Raw genomic sequence first — 14,188 nt, forward strand, 5'->3', positions numbered from 1 at the left:
CATGCAGGAAATGCCTCCTTTCATTTCAAAGGCAGGAATACTGTAGGGTATGTTTGTACCTGTGTGTGCATGTGTGTGTCTGTATGTGTATGTTAAGCCTTTAATATCTTTCTTGACATATTGTACCTTTGGCCAGAGGCTGTTTCTAGAGAGGCTGACATCACCAAAATTGAAAAGTTTTATTTCCGTCACAGCGTCATGGCTCGGCTATACATTTTTAGACGTTTGGCAACTTTTATTACTCTGCCCTGAAGTTGGTCAACCTCAAATATGCAGTCTATTCAACTGTAACTACTTGGAACAAGGTAACATTTTAACATTTTGTATGTTACATGACCATTAAGGTGCAGTTATTATTAGGGCTGCAGTGCCCCCAAATAGTCGACCAAGCACTGGTCGACCAAAAAATCATTAGTTGACCAAGATTTCATTGGTCGATTGGTCGCAGGAAAAAAACTAAAACAAATTTGGAGCCTTGTCTTGTCAAAATTAAGTCAAAATCAATATGACTGAACTGTATATGAAAGGCTATGGCTTTTAATTTGAAGGGCCAGATACAAGAAGTCGTGACACTCACTCGCTGTCAGTTTTTGTCGATTAGTCGACTAATTGCTATAAATGACGACTACTGGTCGACCAAGAAAATCTTTGGTCGGGGGCAGCCCTAGTTATTATAATAAGTGTTAAATAACAAGGTGTTGATTCACAGTGGGATCAACAGTAATAGCACCCCCCCCCCCTCGGTCATTCACTGTAAATATCAAAAACCTGCAGAATATTTATGATCAAACTAGAGAATGCATTTCCTGAAGGAAATACGGGTGAAAGCTGGAAGCTGGATGAGCTGAATAAATTGTTGAAACAATGCAGAATTAGGTGAAGAAATTGCTGAAGCAATCTTGAAAAGATGAAAGAGTAAAACTAAAACATGTAAGAAGGAGTCTGTATGAAATGGTTGGAAATTACTGTATATATCAAAAACCTGCAGAATATTAATGATCTAATTACATTGCATTGCATGAATAGGAGAGCTGAAAGATATTGTGACTATTTCAGTCTCTTTTATGTCAACATGTCACTTAAAAGTCACCATGAGTCACCACCTAACTGCTGGATACGAGCACAATTAGTTTCAACAGGGGTGTAAAAATAGTAGGACTCGATGTTCTGTCCAGTGCATCCTCACTAACACACACACACACACACACACACACACACACACACACACACACACACACACACACACACACACACACACACACACACACACGGACAGATAGTGGACATTCACACACTCAACATGAATGCACTCAAACTGCAATAAAGTGCAGGTGTTAAAAGGCACCAATGGCTTGCAGCGGCATTTCATGAATCACACCTTTGAAAATATTATAATGAACTTTAGAAAAATGCTTCTTTTTTTTTTTTTACTAATCTGCATGAGGACATGTCTGTGTGTTGTTTCAGTCTGTGTTGTGTTGTGTGAATGTCACCTGGTCATGTGCTCTTGATGAACCACTGGCGCTCGGCCCACAATACACTCTAGCTTTATCTATTTGTCCATAAACACAAGCCTAATTGTCCACCAGTAGAGTGTGTGTGCACATCGTGTATCTGTGCGCGTGCACTTTCATGTTCAGCTATGCAGGCAGAAATACCAACCCATAGGTCTGCATCCATCCACCCACCAGCAAGTCATGCTAACATTAGTTTCAGCTGCTTACCAAGTCTAATTCTAGCATGAGTAATGGTCATCAAACTAACGTCTTGTGAGACCTGTCACAGCATCTGGGAAGCGTCAGATACTTCGAGTGCTTTTCAGCGCTCAGAGGAACATCAAACATGACGCACACTTTCTCCAGGCTTTGTGTTTTTTGGAGATGTTTCGAGGCGCTGCTTTGCTTCTTGAATTAGAATTAATAACATGACGATCATGCGCCTAATGCTGCTCTCAATTTAGGACCATGTGAAGATCTTGTTTATGCCATTCAAGTAAAAAAAAAAAAAGATGTTCTCCACAGTTTTTGCATCAAGAGTTGTTAAGCAGAGAACGACACGATCAATCCATCATTTTGTGAAAAACATTATTTCAGCACTTGCTTCTACATCAAGGCTGACAGATGATTTCTTGAATCACAGAATTTCTGTTATATATTCGTAAGTACCAATGATATTCTTGATAAAAAGAAAAACATTTTGTATCAATACTGTGTTTAAAATTGAATTGAGTTTCTCTCAGTTCATACATTGTCCTTCCTCGTCAAAACACAATGTGACTAAACAACTGACACTTTGGGCAGAGATTTGTTCATGTGGCCTTCGACTGTAAATAAGAGACAGAAATCAATATCAAAATCAAATTCAAGTCTGGTAAAGCAGTTTTTTGTAACTTCAAGCACCATTTTTTAGTCTTTCCACATTACAACAGTCTTTATGTTTTCCAATATGTCTTTTCTATATTCAAAAAATTGCCTGTTACATGATCGTATGAAATCAGATTTGTTAATCTTGTCATATAACATTTTATGGATCCCTTTAATCTAACTGAAGCGACCGCAGCAGCAAACAGCAGCTTCAGTCTCCATGTTTAATGACTACAATTACACTCTGCTATTATCATTAGCTTGGCCACATTTAATCCTTTAACAAAAGTCTTTTACACACAGTGAACTATCTTTATAAGTATTTACTGTGTGTTTGTGTGTTTGTGTGCGTGAAGGTGACCTAAGGCTATTGTGGATATAAAAGATAAACTAACAAACATCATAAAAAAAAGCCATAATATCTACCTCGAATAAATCAAAGAGCAGCAGCAGATGCTGGGAGATTAATTACCACTGCACACACACACACTAACACAGGCACACTAACGAATAAGTCTGATGGTGCATTTTCACTACCAGTTGTTTATCATGAACTGTAGAGCTTTTTTACCAAACCCCAAATATAAATCACGCGTGTGCTGTTGAGACTTGTACCACTTGTTTACTACAGTATCGCCCCTCGCGGCGCCGGGCTCTCCATGTGCGGCGGTGGCGGTGGCGTTGGTGCAGGGAAGGGACCCGACTTATCTCTGGCATATGGGGTTGTAGCTAATCTCTGGAACACAATGGGTTCATTACAGTACATTCAGATGCTAAAACAGTAGATTTGCTGTTGTTGTCAGAGCCCGAGGCTTTACACTGGGCAGCCGCAGCGCCCGCTAATGATGGCTTAATAGCTTTTTAATGTTGCAGCTTGCACCTCGTGTCTGTTTGTGTGCAGAGTGGCAAATCAGCAGAAGAATGTGTGTGTGTATGTGTGTGTGTGAGAGGTTGCAAGTGTGAAAGACAGCGTGTTGGAGTGAAAGCAGGACTGTTTGTGTGCACATATGCTGACACCCATTTTAATTCCTGTGTGCATCCTGCCACCGTGTTCTCTGTTCTTTTATCACACACAGCCAAGCAGTGTGCAACACACACACACACACACACACACACACACACACACACACACACACACACACACACACACACACACACACACACACACACACACACACACACACACACACACACACACACACACACACAACCACTCCACTCCAGCTGCAACAGGAACTTTATCTCCTCTGCCCCCATCCTGAGGACACACACACACACACAGAGACACACACATACACATACACACCACTTGTCATTTGACACAAGCAAGCCTTTACTTCCCCACTCAGTTTCATTATCTTTAAAACACGGCGTTAAGCCTGTTGGGGACTGTCGGCTCCCATGTTGTGTGCCACTGATTGTCAGAAGCAGCTAAATGCTTCGTATCATCTGAGCTGGGGAAACAGAAATATTTGCTGTAGCAACAGATTTCATTTTAATCCCTGTCTCTTTCGGTTTCTGTCTGTTTTCTCTTTCAACAAGTGCCTGACTTCAACAAGTGCTGACTGTGGCACGGTGCTCCGTCTGCACACGAAGACTGAGCTTATAGACTCCACCAGATTGCAGCACTTTGAAAGTTTTTTTTTTTAACTCTGAGGAGGACACATTGGAGCTAATAAAAGTGATTAAAGAAGCAGCTTCAGTCCCAAGGCTGAAGTGCAACAGTGCTGTAAGATCACAACCTTCATTCAGTCTCATTTTAAAGGCAGTCACTTCCTCCCAGCTGAAGATATCTAACTGTGGTGCCTCTTCCTGCATGTGCACATGGTATGAGCATAGAATATGTGCAGAGAACAATATAAGGCACTAGGGGTGGGAGAAAAAATCGATTCACATAAATATCGCAATATCTTTTTTGACGATTTTTAAATCGTTTTTTTTTTTTATTGATTTTTTTTTTTTTTGTGTGGAATTTTTTTAAATGTTGTGCAATGTGCATTTGTTAGCCTTTTTTTTTTTTTTTACATACAGAGAGTACAGGTTTTGAAAAGGGTTTAAGTTCACTTTATAATGGAGTATGTTCATTTATAGGCTTCTACAGTATTTGTGTGCAGAATCTGCAGATAAATGTAAATGCAGACTAAAAATTGAGAGAATCATCAATATCGTAGAATCGCAATTTAAATCAAATCACCATCCAAAAAATCGTAGAAGAATATATATATATATATAAATACAAGTAAAAGCTTTTTTCTTGGATATTTTTAGGTGTGAAAAATGAAATGCATGGGGAAATAAAGAGACAGGCTCAGTGGTTGTCATTTCAGTCATGCTGTAAATGACAGCAGCAACAGTGACAGTAAAAGGAGTCGACACCTTCTACAGCAGATCAGCTCACTGACAACATTTACACTAAGTCTGTTCGGTCCTTGGGGACTGCAGCTGTACATTCGTCTGCTGCAGCCTGGCAGTTTCTGTTATTCTAGCACGTATGAAGTAAAATGTCAGGTTGCCTTAGTAACCACAGTGACCATGTCATGTTAACCCCCCAGCACATGTACTGTTACTCTTCTTTGGGAAATGGGTTTCAGGCAGATCAGCTGCTAAACCATCAGGGGGGAGAGTGAAGCAAAAACATATTGTTGGCTGAGGCTCCTCTGTGTCGGACTGATGAAGTTGTTGGAACAACGGAACGACAGAATCTGGCCACGCCGCCGCTCCGAGTCCGTCCGGAGGCGGAAGGATCCACCAGGAAACCTCTGCGGAGCTAATAGCCACATAAAAGCATTTAAGATGATGGAATGTGTTGGGGGGGATATTAAATATGCATCTGCTGCTGCCTCATTAGGCTTCTGTGGCACGAACGCACTCTGTCGCAAAGGTCTGTGATCAACAGCCATTTGCTAATGTGGAGAGAATCAGAGTATCAATATTTAAAGAGGGGGGCCAGGCTAGGTAGAGACACATTCACACCCTCAGGGGAGTAATGACAGAGTGTTTGTGACAGGAGAGGAGAGCTCTGTGTGTGTCTATGTGTGTGTATGTATGCATATTCATGTTTGTGTAACCGGTCCTCATGGTGACTGAAACCCAGACCTCGCAAGGTAAAATATAATTCCTCATGAGTAGGTTGAGATTTGTCGTAACCTGTTTAAGTGTTTCAGTCTGATTTAGTGTTTTCAACCATCACATAATGCGATTTAAAACTCACTTTGTATTTCTTATTTTCTTTCTGTCATTGGCTTGATGAACAAGGTCGATGCCTTAAGGAGAAAAAAACAACCTCTCACTCAGCCTTAACAGCTATAATTAAGAGCTCACCTGTTGAGGAGATCGAATGCACCTGGGAACAGCGATTGACTACAACTTGAACTTTGACATCTACACGTCCACAATCTGCATTAAATTGCCTGCAAGATTGTTTCTGTGGATAAAAGATACTGATGAAACTATTCTACAAAGAGTCCCATCTTAACTTTGTTTGATTTCTTTCTGTGTGTATCTTACAGGGCGAAACAAAAATCGACTGTCTTAACGTTGTTGTGGGTTTCTGGTGAAATAATTGGCATGCAGCAGCTTCCTTCAGCAGTTATCTGTAATGGACAGGTTTAGAAGAAGGCACTGTTGGTCTTGGCCGGCTCTGACCACCCACTCATGGAGTAATTTGTTCTTCTGGGCGGAGGTTCAGGTCCCGCAGCAATAGGTCTAAATATTCCTTTGTCCCAAGTGCAATAAATGTGCTTGATCTGCACTAAAAGTTTAACTGCAGAGCTCAGCAGCCTTTTATCGTGGCTGCCACTCCGATGGTTTTGGAGCCACCGACAAACAGATGCATCTTTTTCTTTTTGCTGTTGACTGCTTTGGTCGACATCCAGTGTTACTACATTAAAACCAGTTGCTTGGTTTTTAACGTTGTTGTTGTAGCTGATCATCCCCGTTGGCTGTTTGTAGCCAAACACAGTAACACAGAGACTGCATCATCGTCCAGTATGACCAAATACATTGAAATGAAAATCCTCCCGGGGGTTGTATATAGCTTGTTCGTGTGGCGGAGCTTTATCTTGAAGTGGGAGGGAACACAGAGAGGCGCTTCAGGCAAAAAATTGTGTCGCTCTGCTCCCACTCCTCACATCCTGCTCCAAATATGTTGGAAATACAATTTATACATGTAGCAGGCTTAGATTGCTCTGCTTTGCTGCAACTGGAGTCAGTAATAAAGTAAAGCGGTGAGGGCAGAAGCAGGCAGAGCTGTCAATGAAAGGCTTTTATAACGAGGTTTAATTGTTTTAATTGTATGCATCCACATTCCACGCAGCACTTTCAGTTCCCACTGTGCAACTTGAAGTGTTTTCTTATTTCTTCATTTCTTAACTTCATTATTTTTGCACATCTTTTTTAATATTGGCTGGCCCCCCTGGCCCTATAATAACGTTACATATACTGTATATATATGTGTACTGATAAACAGAGTGGATTGAGACACTTTAGGAGGGGTTATTATTTATGGTCCTTTTCCAATAGCGTGACACGGTTCTACTTGGTTTTGCTTTTCCACTAGCACTAAGTTTAAAAACACAGCAGCAGCGCCCACTGATCTGTACTGAGACTGTTGTTATTCTTTCACCTGAGTTAACAAGGTGTAGACGAGTGAGTTTGGAGCTGACGAGTGGAGAGGAAAAAGAGAGGGAGATGACGTGATATGACGACCCCGCCCCCGCTCAGGAGGAACTGTGAAGGACTCAGCTGTGATGGAAAATGACTTAAAGGTCCCATATTATGCTGTTTTTCAACCATTTCACATCGGTCTAAGTTGTCCAACCATATTGTATTCCTAGTGTATTGTCCCCAAATCAATCTGCAGCTCGCGACTGTCGCTGTTACGGAAATGTCTCACCGGGCGGAGCTCACGTTTTTCCAGACTGGCCCAGGGGGAGGATAAGGAAGTACCGGGAGGTGGAGTCACTTGAGTTTCGGTGCTTAGTGACGTCAAGCTGCACAGCACTTTCAATTCGCCCGTTTGGAGACACAATCTCAAAAAAGTCTAGCAATCAATTAAGGGAGTGAACAGACTTTTTTCTTATGCTTCTGCTTATGAGTGAAGCCCCCTTCAGTATTGTTATAGTATTTTGCTCAGAGTGGCAGCCGCCCATGCATTTCTGTTGCTTCAGGTGTGTTGATAATGTAAGTGGGAGTTAATTGAATTTATGGAACCCAATAGTTTGATAGTGACAGGGCTTAAATAGCTGCAAAAACTTTTAATAACCAGCACATGAAGTTGTGAAAATATTGCAATATAAATAAATTGATGACTGTGCTGCACGCCTCATAAACTTGATCAAATGGGAGAACAATCTTTTCCTCATTTGAAGCTCCGCTCTCGAAGCTCTCGTGGTATTTTTGTCCATATGGTTTAAATTTATCAAAGTCAATCTGTCTTGCTAATTGAAAACGATAAGACCTGCTTCCTCCTTCCCTTCACTTGGCTGCTGAATCTGTTGTATACTCTGGGAATTCAAATGATATCATAAATAATTGCGGCAGAGTCAGTCGATGCGGCACGTTGGGGAGGGTTATAGGGTCACACACGGTGGGACGTTTGTTGCAATATTCATATTCAGTTTGTCTCCAGGTTACATGCTTGGGCAGTTAATGCTACTTTACGTTAGAGAGAAAGTGTGTGAGATGGATGAGATGATGCTGAAGAGTTTTGACTGCCTTGTGTATCTCTGCAGAGCTGCTGGTCGGATGGTTGAATAGCTCCAGCATCTTTTTGACGTCGGGTCAGGGGGCGCTGGGTCTGACCATTTCAGTAACTTTCTGGAACTGACAGTCCAACCTCCTCTCTGACTTCACACCTCACTGGTCAGCTGCAAGGAGGTGAAAGAGGAAACCAGGGCTTCGGCTTCAGCTTCTCTCTCTCTCTCCTCAGTGATCAGGCTTGAATTCCTCTCATGTGAACCCATTGAGTGCAACACCATGAATCCCTCTCAGGACTTCTCCACATAATGGCAGCACCTCCACCACCGCTCTCACTGATGACTGGTTTTCTGCTTCCACCTTCCTGTGTGGCCATTTGGAACAACCATAACCACTTTTTCACGATGGTTGGACAGCAGGTTGTTACCTGACCATTCACCAAAGACCTACTTTTCTCAACTCTCCTTTTTTTTATCCACAGTTTTTCTTCTGTACTTCAAGGAATAGGCTACAGTTTGACATTTTGAGGCAAAACCCACAACCTTTATTCTGAGTTACATCCTCAAAATTCTAGCAAATAACATTTCACTAATTGAACAGTTTATGCTAACGATTTCCAATATGCTAATTACTATGCCATTTTGTAGTCTAAAATGAATAGTCATGTCTATTGATTTAATTGCTGCTCCTTTTTTTCTTAAGGATCACAAAATGAATGAATGTTCACTATTGTATATAGCAGCTACGAGCGTCAGCATTAGCCAACGCTATTATAGCCAGTTGGCCAATTAACAGGATAACGTGTAAAAAAGAAACAACAACAACTTAAAGTTACTTAAAGTGTGTGTGGTCAGCCTTGACTGCTAAAGATTCCTGTTACTGTTATTATGGACTTGGTTATGTTCTGCTTTTGCAAAGCTACACATGACATTTTCTTATGAACTCAGTTTATTGTCTTTATCTGCGCCTCTTTTGATCACTATCCAAATTTTGTTCAACTTCTGAAATAAAAGAGGGATCCCAACAATGAAAGACTTGTTTATATGACACTTAAGAGAAGAGAAAACTTCTTTGACTTTTTTTTTTATCTCATCTCTCAGTTCCTTTGTTTGTTCTTATGAGACTTTGATACTTTTTTTTAATGGTTTAAATACTGCTATACTGAAGTTTAGAACACCCCCAGAAAGACTTTGAAAGGGAAATGCATCAAACAACCCTGGTTAGTGCTTTTTAAAGTGAAGCACTGCAGTAAAACAATGCACACCACACACTTTCTGCCCCGGTTGCATCATAAAGAGGGTTTAAAGTAAATAATAGGGCTGGGACGATATGCTTTTCTCCCGATTCGATTCTTCTATGATTTTTTGGATGGCGATTCGATTTAAATTGCGATTCTACGATATTGCCGATTCTCTCGATTTTTAACATTTATCTGCACACAAATACTGTAGGAGCCTATAAATTAACATACTCCATTATAAAGTGAACTTAAACCCTTTTCAAAGCCTGTACTCTCTGTATGTAAAAGAGGCTAACAAATACACATTGCACAATATTTAAAAAATTTCAACAAAAAAAAAAATATTCAAAAAAAAAAAAAATATTCAAAAAAAAAAAATCAATTTAAAAATCGTCAAAAAATATATCGCGATATCTATGTGAATCGATTTTTTCTCCCACCCCTAGTAAATAAGGTTAAGTTTATATAAAAAGCAAACACAGGTTGGGGTTGGTCAGTGCTGCAGAGTTGCTGTGACTAAAAACTATATATAAACTAACTGTGATTATGTGTGAATTATTTCATAAATGCAATATAAGCAAAAGAAAAAAATAACACTCAGCCCTCACATGCGCTTTTGTGAGACTTCATCACGAATGGAAACTGTTGAATAATATCGCTTCATGAATGCTTAAAGTGTGTTAACCTCTTGACCAGGCCCACCGCTGTGGCCCTCATCACAAACTCATGTTGTGCAGAGAACCCAGACAACTTTATTTTAGATTCTAGTCAAGATCTCACCATTTACCCCAGACAGCGAATGTGTCAGGCTGAATTACAGGGAAATGTGTAAAATTATGCACAAAGAAACTTGGATTTGAATATTTTACTCAAAATGAGGATCATATAGCGTCAGCAAAGTGTTGGAACAAAAGTCATCAAGTCTGAATATAAATGCTTATTCTCACTTGATGGTAAAATTAAGAGTTTAAAGAGCTTGTGGGTCACACATCTATAAATCATTGTGCAATAAACTTTAACGTTAACAGCCCCAAATGCATCTTCATCAACAGTACAAATAGCGTCCCAGCACATAATACACGACATCAAACACTCGCTAGCTTTGCCTGGTTTCTATTGAAAAGAAGTGAAAACAAAACTCACCCACTCTCCTCCAGCCGCTTGCTACTAATGCAGAAGCCCTAACAAGTTGTGCAGTAGAAAAGTGAGGAGTTCAGTGACGTTTAGTTCCAAAAATGCAACACACTTTGCTGACAGTGATAGTTTGAGCAACTCAAATCTGTTCATCTCCCTGTCAACACTCGCTAATTATTGTTAGTAAGAGATAGGGAAGACAGATAGGAACACTGATACATTCGGTAATCGACTTGTCAGGGCTTTCCCACAACTAGCAAGTGACTGGAGGAGAGTGGGTGAGTTTTGTTTTCGTCTCTTTTCAATAGAAACCAGGCAAAGCTAGCGGGTGTTTGATACCTCGCATTATGTGCTGGGACGCTATTCGTGCTGTTGCCGAAGTTTGGTGCTGTTCTGAGCATTATTAGTGGCTTTTTTGATGGCGGTTGGTTGGTGGAGGAATCCACAGCAGTGTATTGCTATTGTGCGGTCGAGAGAAGCTAGTGGTCGGCAAACTTGATCCCTCGAGGGGGGGGTCTTACCTGGTGTCATTACGCCAGAATATCCCTTTAACCACAATGCACGGCAACACTGAATGACACCTGTCAAAACAGCAGCTCCAATTATTTCCTATGGGTTGACACTGTATCTCTTCTCACCAATGCTGTACTTCCAGCCGCTAGCTCTTAAAGTGGAACTATGCAAGATTTTCACCTTGCTTTGGTAATTGTGATGGTTAAATACATGGTTCCACCTATAGCATCTCTCGGCCGAAAACCAACCAGCACATCTGACCGAGTGTCCCAGATCTCTCATCAAACACGCCCCCTAATCTTTAATCTATATGATATACAGCGTTACCCACCTCAGCAGACATCGCTCCAGGGTTAGCAGTGAATTTCAACAACAGTGAAAATATGCACTTTGAAAGTGTAGGGGGAGCTCCATAGATAAAAAAGCGACCGGACCTCCATAGCTCCCCTTTGAACTTCTATAGTTGCAAACTTCTCTCTGTTGTTCGGTGTTGGGTTGGTTCTGTGCAGTGGGTACAATATTTTAGTGCCGTGAGGAAGAGAGTAAACCAGTAGTAAAGTTACAGACAACACTCAGCTGAAAATCTTCTTATCTGTAAAGCTGAGGCTGAACCTGAATTCCTTGTTTTGATCCATAACTGATATAAGCATATTGATTATAGCCACTTTAGCTGATAACGACAGTCCGTCTCCATTAATACTCTGACCATCCTTCATATTTCTGGTGACATCGAATGAAACAAAAGCGTTTTACAGCTGGAGTCAGACTCTCCATGTTAATGAGGGTGTGTTAGTATGAGAAAAAAGACAGGTTGTGAACAAGTGTGGGAAATAAGGTGTTTGTGTGTGGATATACACTATGCATATAATTGTTTGTCAATCTGTATGCATGTGTGTGTCCCACAGGCGTCAGCGACAAGGTCAGACAGGGCTGTGTTTTAATTAACCGCCGTTCGGTCTCACACCATCATCACCCGAGCTGTTCTTTTTTTTTTTCTTTACGGCTCAGAGCTGGTGCACACCGAGCATGAAATAATCCTCTATTGATTCACTTCACTGTCTTTATATCTGCCTCTATCTGTCTGACTAGTTCTCTCTCTCTCTCCTCAACACTCACATCATTGCTCATTTGCTCTTTCATTTCCATTGTGCCATTTTTTTTCTTTCTCATTTACCCCATCTCTCTCTTTCTCCCTCTGCCATTTGCTCTCTTGCACTCTCTTGCTTTTCAATATCCTGTTCTAATCTGCTCTCCGGGAGTCCAGTGAAGCATCCAGCAGTTAACGCCACAGCACTGGTTGAGGGGACTGTCAGCACTCACCCCATGATGTTGCTGGGCCATTTCATTACACCGTGAGCCTCTACGCAGAGTGAGAGCAGCTGCCTTCTCCGTTATGTGGTGAAATAGAGAGATTTTTGGATCCGTCTCAATTATCCGTTCCTTTCCGAATACATTTTTCAGATTCAGGCACACGCCTTATGGATGAATGGAGGGAGAGGTATCTCTGTTTGTACTTGGATCTGTTCTTAAAAATCTAAAACTAAATGAATTCAACATTAAAGAGATAGTTCAACATTTTTGCAAACTGGCCCGTTGCCATAATCCCTATAGTTTTAGGAGTAGGTTTGTTTGTTACCTTTAATTGTCGGTGCAAGCTATTTTTAGAACGGCGGAGCAGAGCTGCGAGCTGCTCAGAGCTACACTATGGAGGCTAATGGAATTTATAATATGAGATGGAGTTGTTTTCGGGGTAAATTCATGCAAAACCGCTGATTTGCGTTCCTGTCAGGGGCAGTTTTTCGGCAAGCAGTCTCTGCATTTGCCTTGAAAACAACTCTGTCTGGTAACGTTCTGTTATTATCTCATAGCGTGGTGAATGTGCAGGTCACAACTTGTCCACCAGAGCGTTTTGGAGTTGTTGGATTGTGTATTTGATGAGTTTGATGAGGGAAACCAAGAAATCCCATGATCCTCCGCAGCGAAGCTCTGAGCAGCTCGTGGCTCTGCTCCGCCGTTCTAGAAATAGCTTGCACCAACAATTAAAGGTAACAAACCTACTCCTAAAACTATAGGGATTATGGTAATGGGCCAATTTGCCAAAATGTTGAACTATCCCTTTGAGTTTCCTTGCTTGCCTCCTTCTCCTCCTCCTCCTCCTCCTCATTTGGCTCCTTCGAGCTTCCATCCTGCTCAATCCACTTCACGTGTGAGTTCTGTTTAACCAGGCTTTGCTGACAGCTGTTGTCCCACTAATATGTGTTTGGCAGCGAAGATTATAATGGCTTACTCACCCGACAGTTGCTCAGCTCCTCTGCAGACAGGACGATGGTGCCGCATTTCTTCCCTGGGATCCCCCTGTGGAGGAAAGAGAGACGAGAAGAAAAGCTCACAGAACTGAAATCAAAGCAAAAAAACAAACAAAGAAAAAACACATTTTCTGTTTGATCACTCAATCATCATTAATCAATCAGTGAGAAGACATATTCATTAGTAAGTGAATTAGTCCAGAAGAAGTCCTTTTGATGTAGTTCATCCTTGACAATTTTGGTATTTGGAGAAACTCTCAACATATTCTTTTAATTTTACATGTTATTAAATTCTACTGTATGCAATCCAACCTAATTAGCTCAGTTGTAAAGTGTGTTCCAGTAGCAGATGAGCAGTTTTTAAATAACTCTCATTTTGTGAAACATTTGAAGAAGCAACTGATCCAATTCTTACTTGACCTCCCATTTTAACGATCGTGTATTTTCTGTGAATCCAGTGAACCTTGAGTCCTTGAGGGGTCAAGAAAACAAAGACACTGTCTGCTCCATCTTAAAGCTCCGCCTCACAGTGTTATTATCTAATGCAGACTCATGTGAGGTCAATGTTATAAAAATCAAATTTTTTGGTGAAACTAAAAGACAAATGCACAGATATGTTAACTTAAAATGTAACGTAGATGTTACTGATGATTAATCTCGATAATGCAATGTGAATGTCCAGACATGAAAATACAGGCATTCCCTGCATTTATAATACATTTTGATCATTTAATTTGCAAGAAGTATTACTTTGAAAGGAGTAAATAGATGGCAAAGAGACCGTTTTACTCAAATGCAGAAGAGCTCATGGCTTGTTTGTGTTTTCTGTTCTTTATTTAGACTTAACACTGTTGTATTGATTGGAGTAAACTATATTTGTCTTTATGTCTCTGTTTACAGCCTGAATGTGCTGATGTTCAGTCCTTTTTTTTTTC

At 40.8% G+C, this 14,188-nt stretch overlaps 1 protein-coding gene across 1 annotated transcript in view; it reads right to left on the reverse strand.

Moving 5' to 3' along the window:
• Nucleotides 1-13,297, reverse strand: part of cpne5b (copine Vb) — a 43,790-nt gene extending 30,493 nt beyond the window's left edge. Inside the window, exon 1 of the mRNA XM_083971066.1 lies at nucleotides 13,239-13,297. The gene's annotated coding sequence lies outside the window, so the exon portion shown is untranslated. The remainder of the gene's footprint in view (nucleotides 1-13,238) is intronic.
• Nucleotides 13,298-14,188: the final 891 nt, after the last annotated feature.

This window comes from Trachurus trachurus (assembly GCF_905171665.1).
Source record: "Trachurus trachurus genome assembly, chromosome: 5".
Classification (NCBI taxonomy): domain Eukaryota; kingdom Metazoa; phylum Chordata; class Actinopteri; order Carangiformes; family Carangidae; genus Trachurus; species Trachurus trachurus.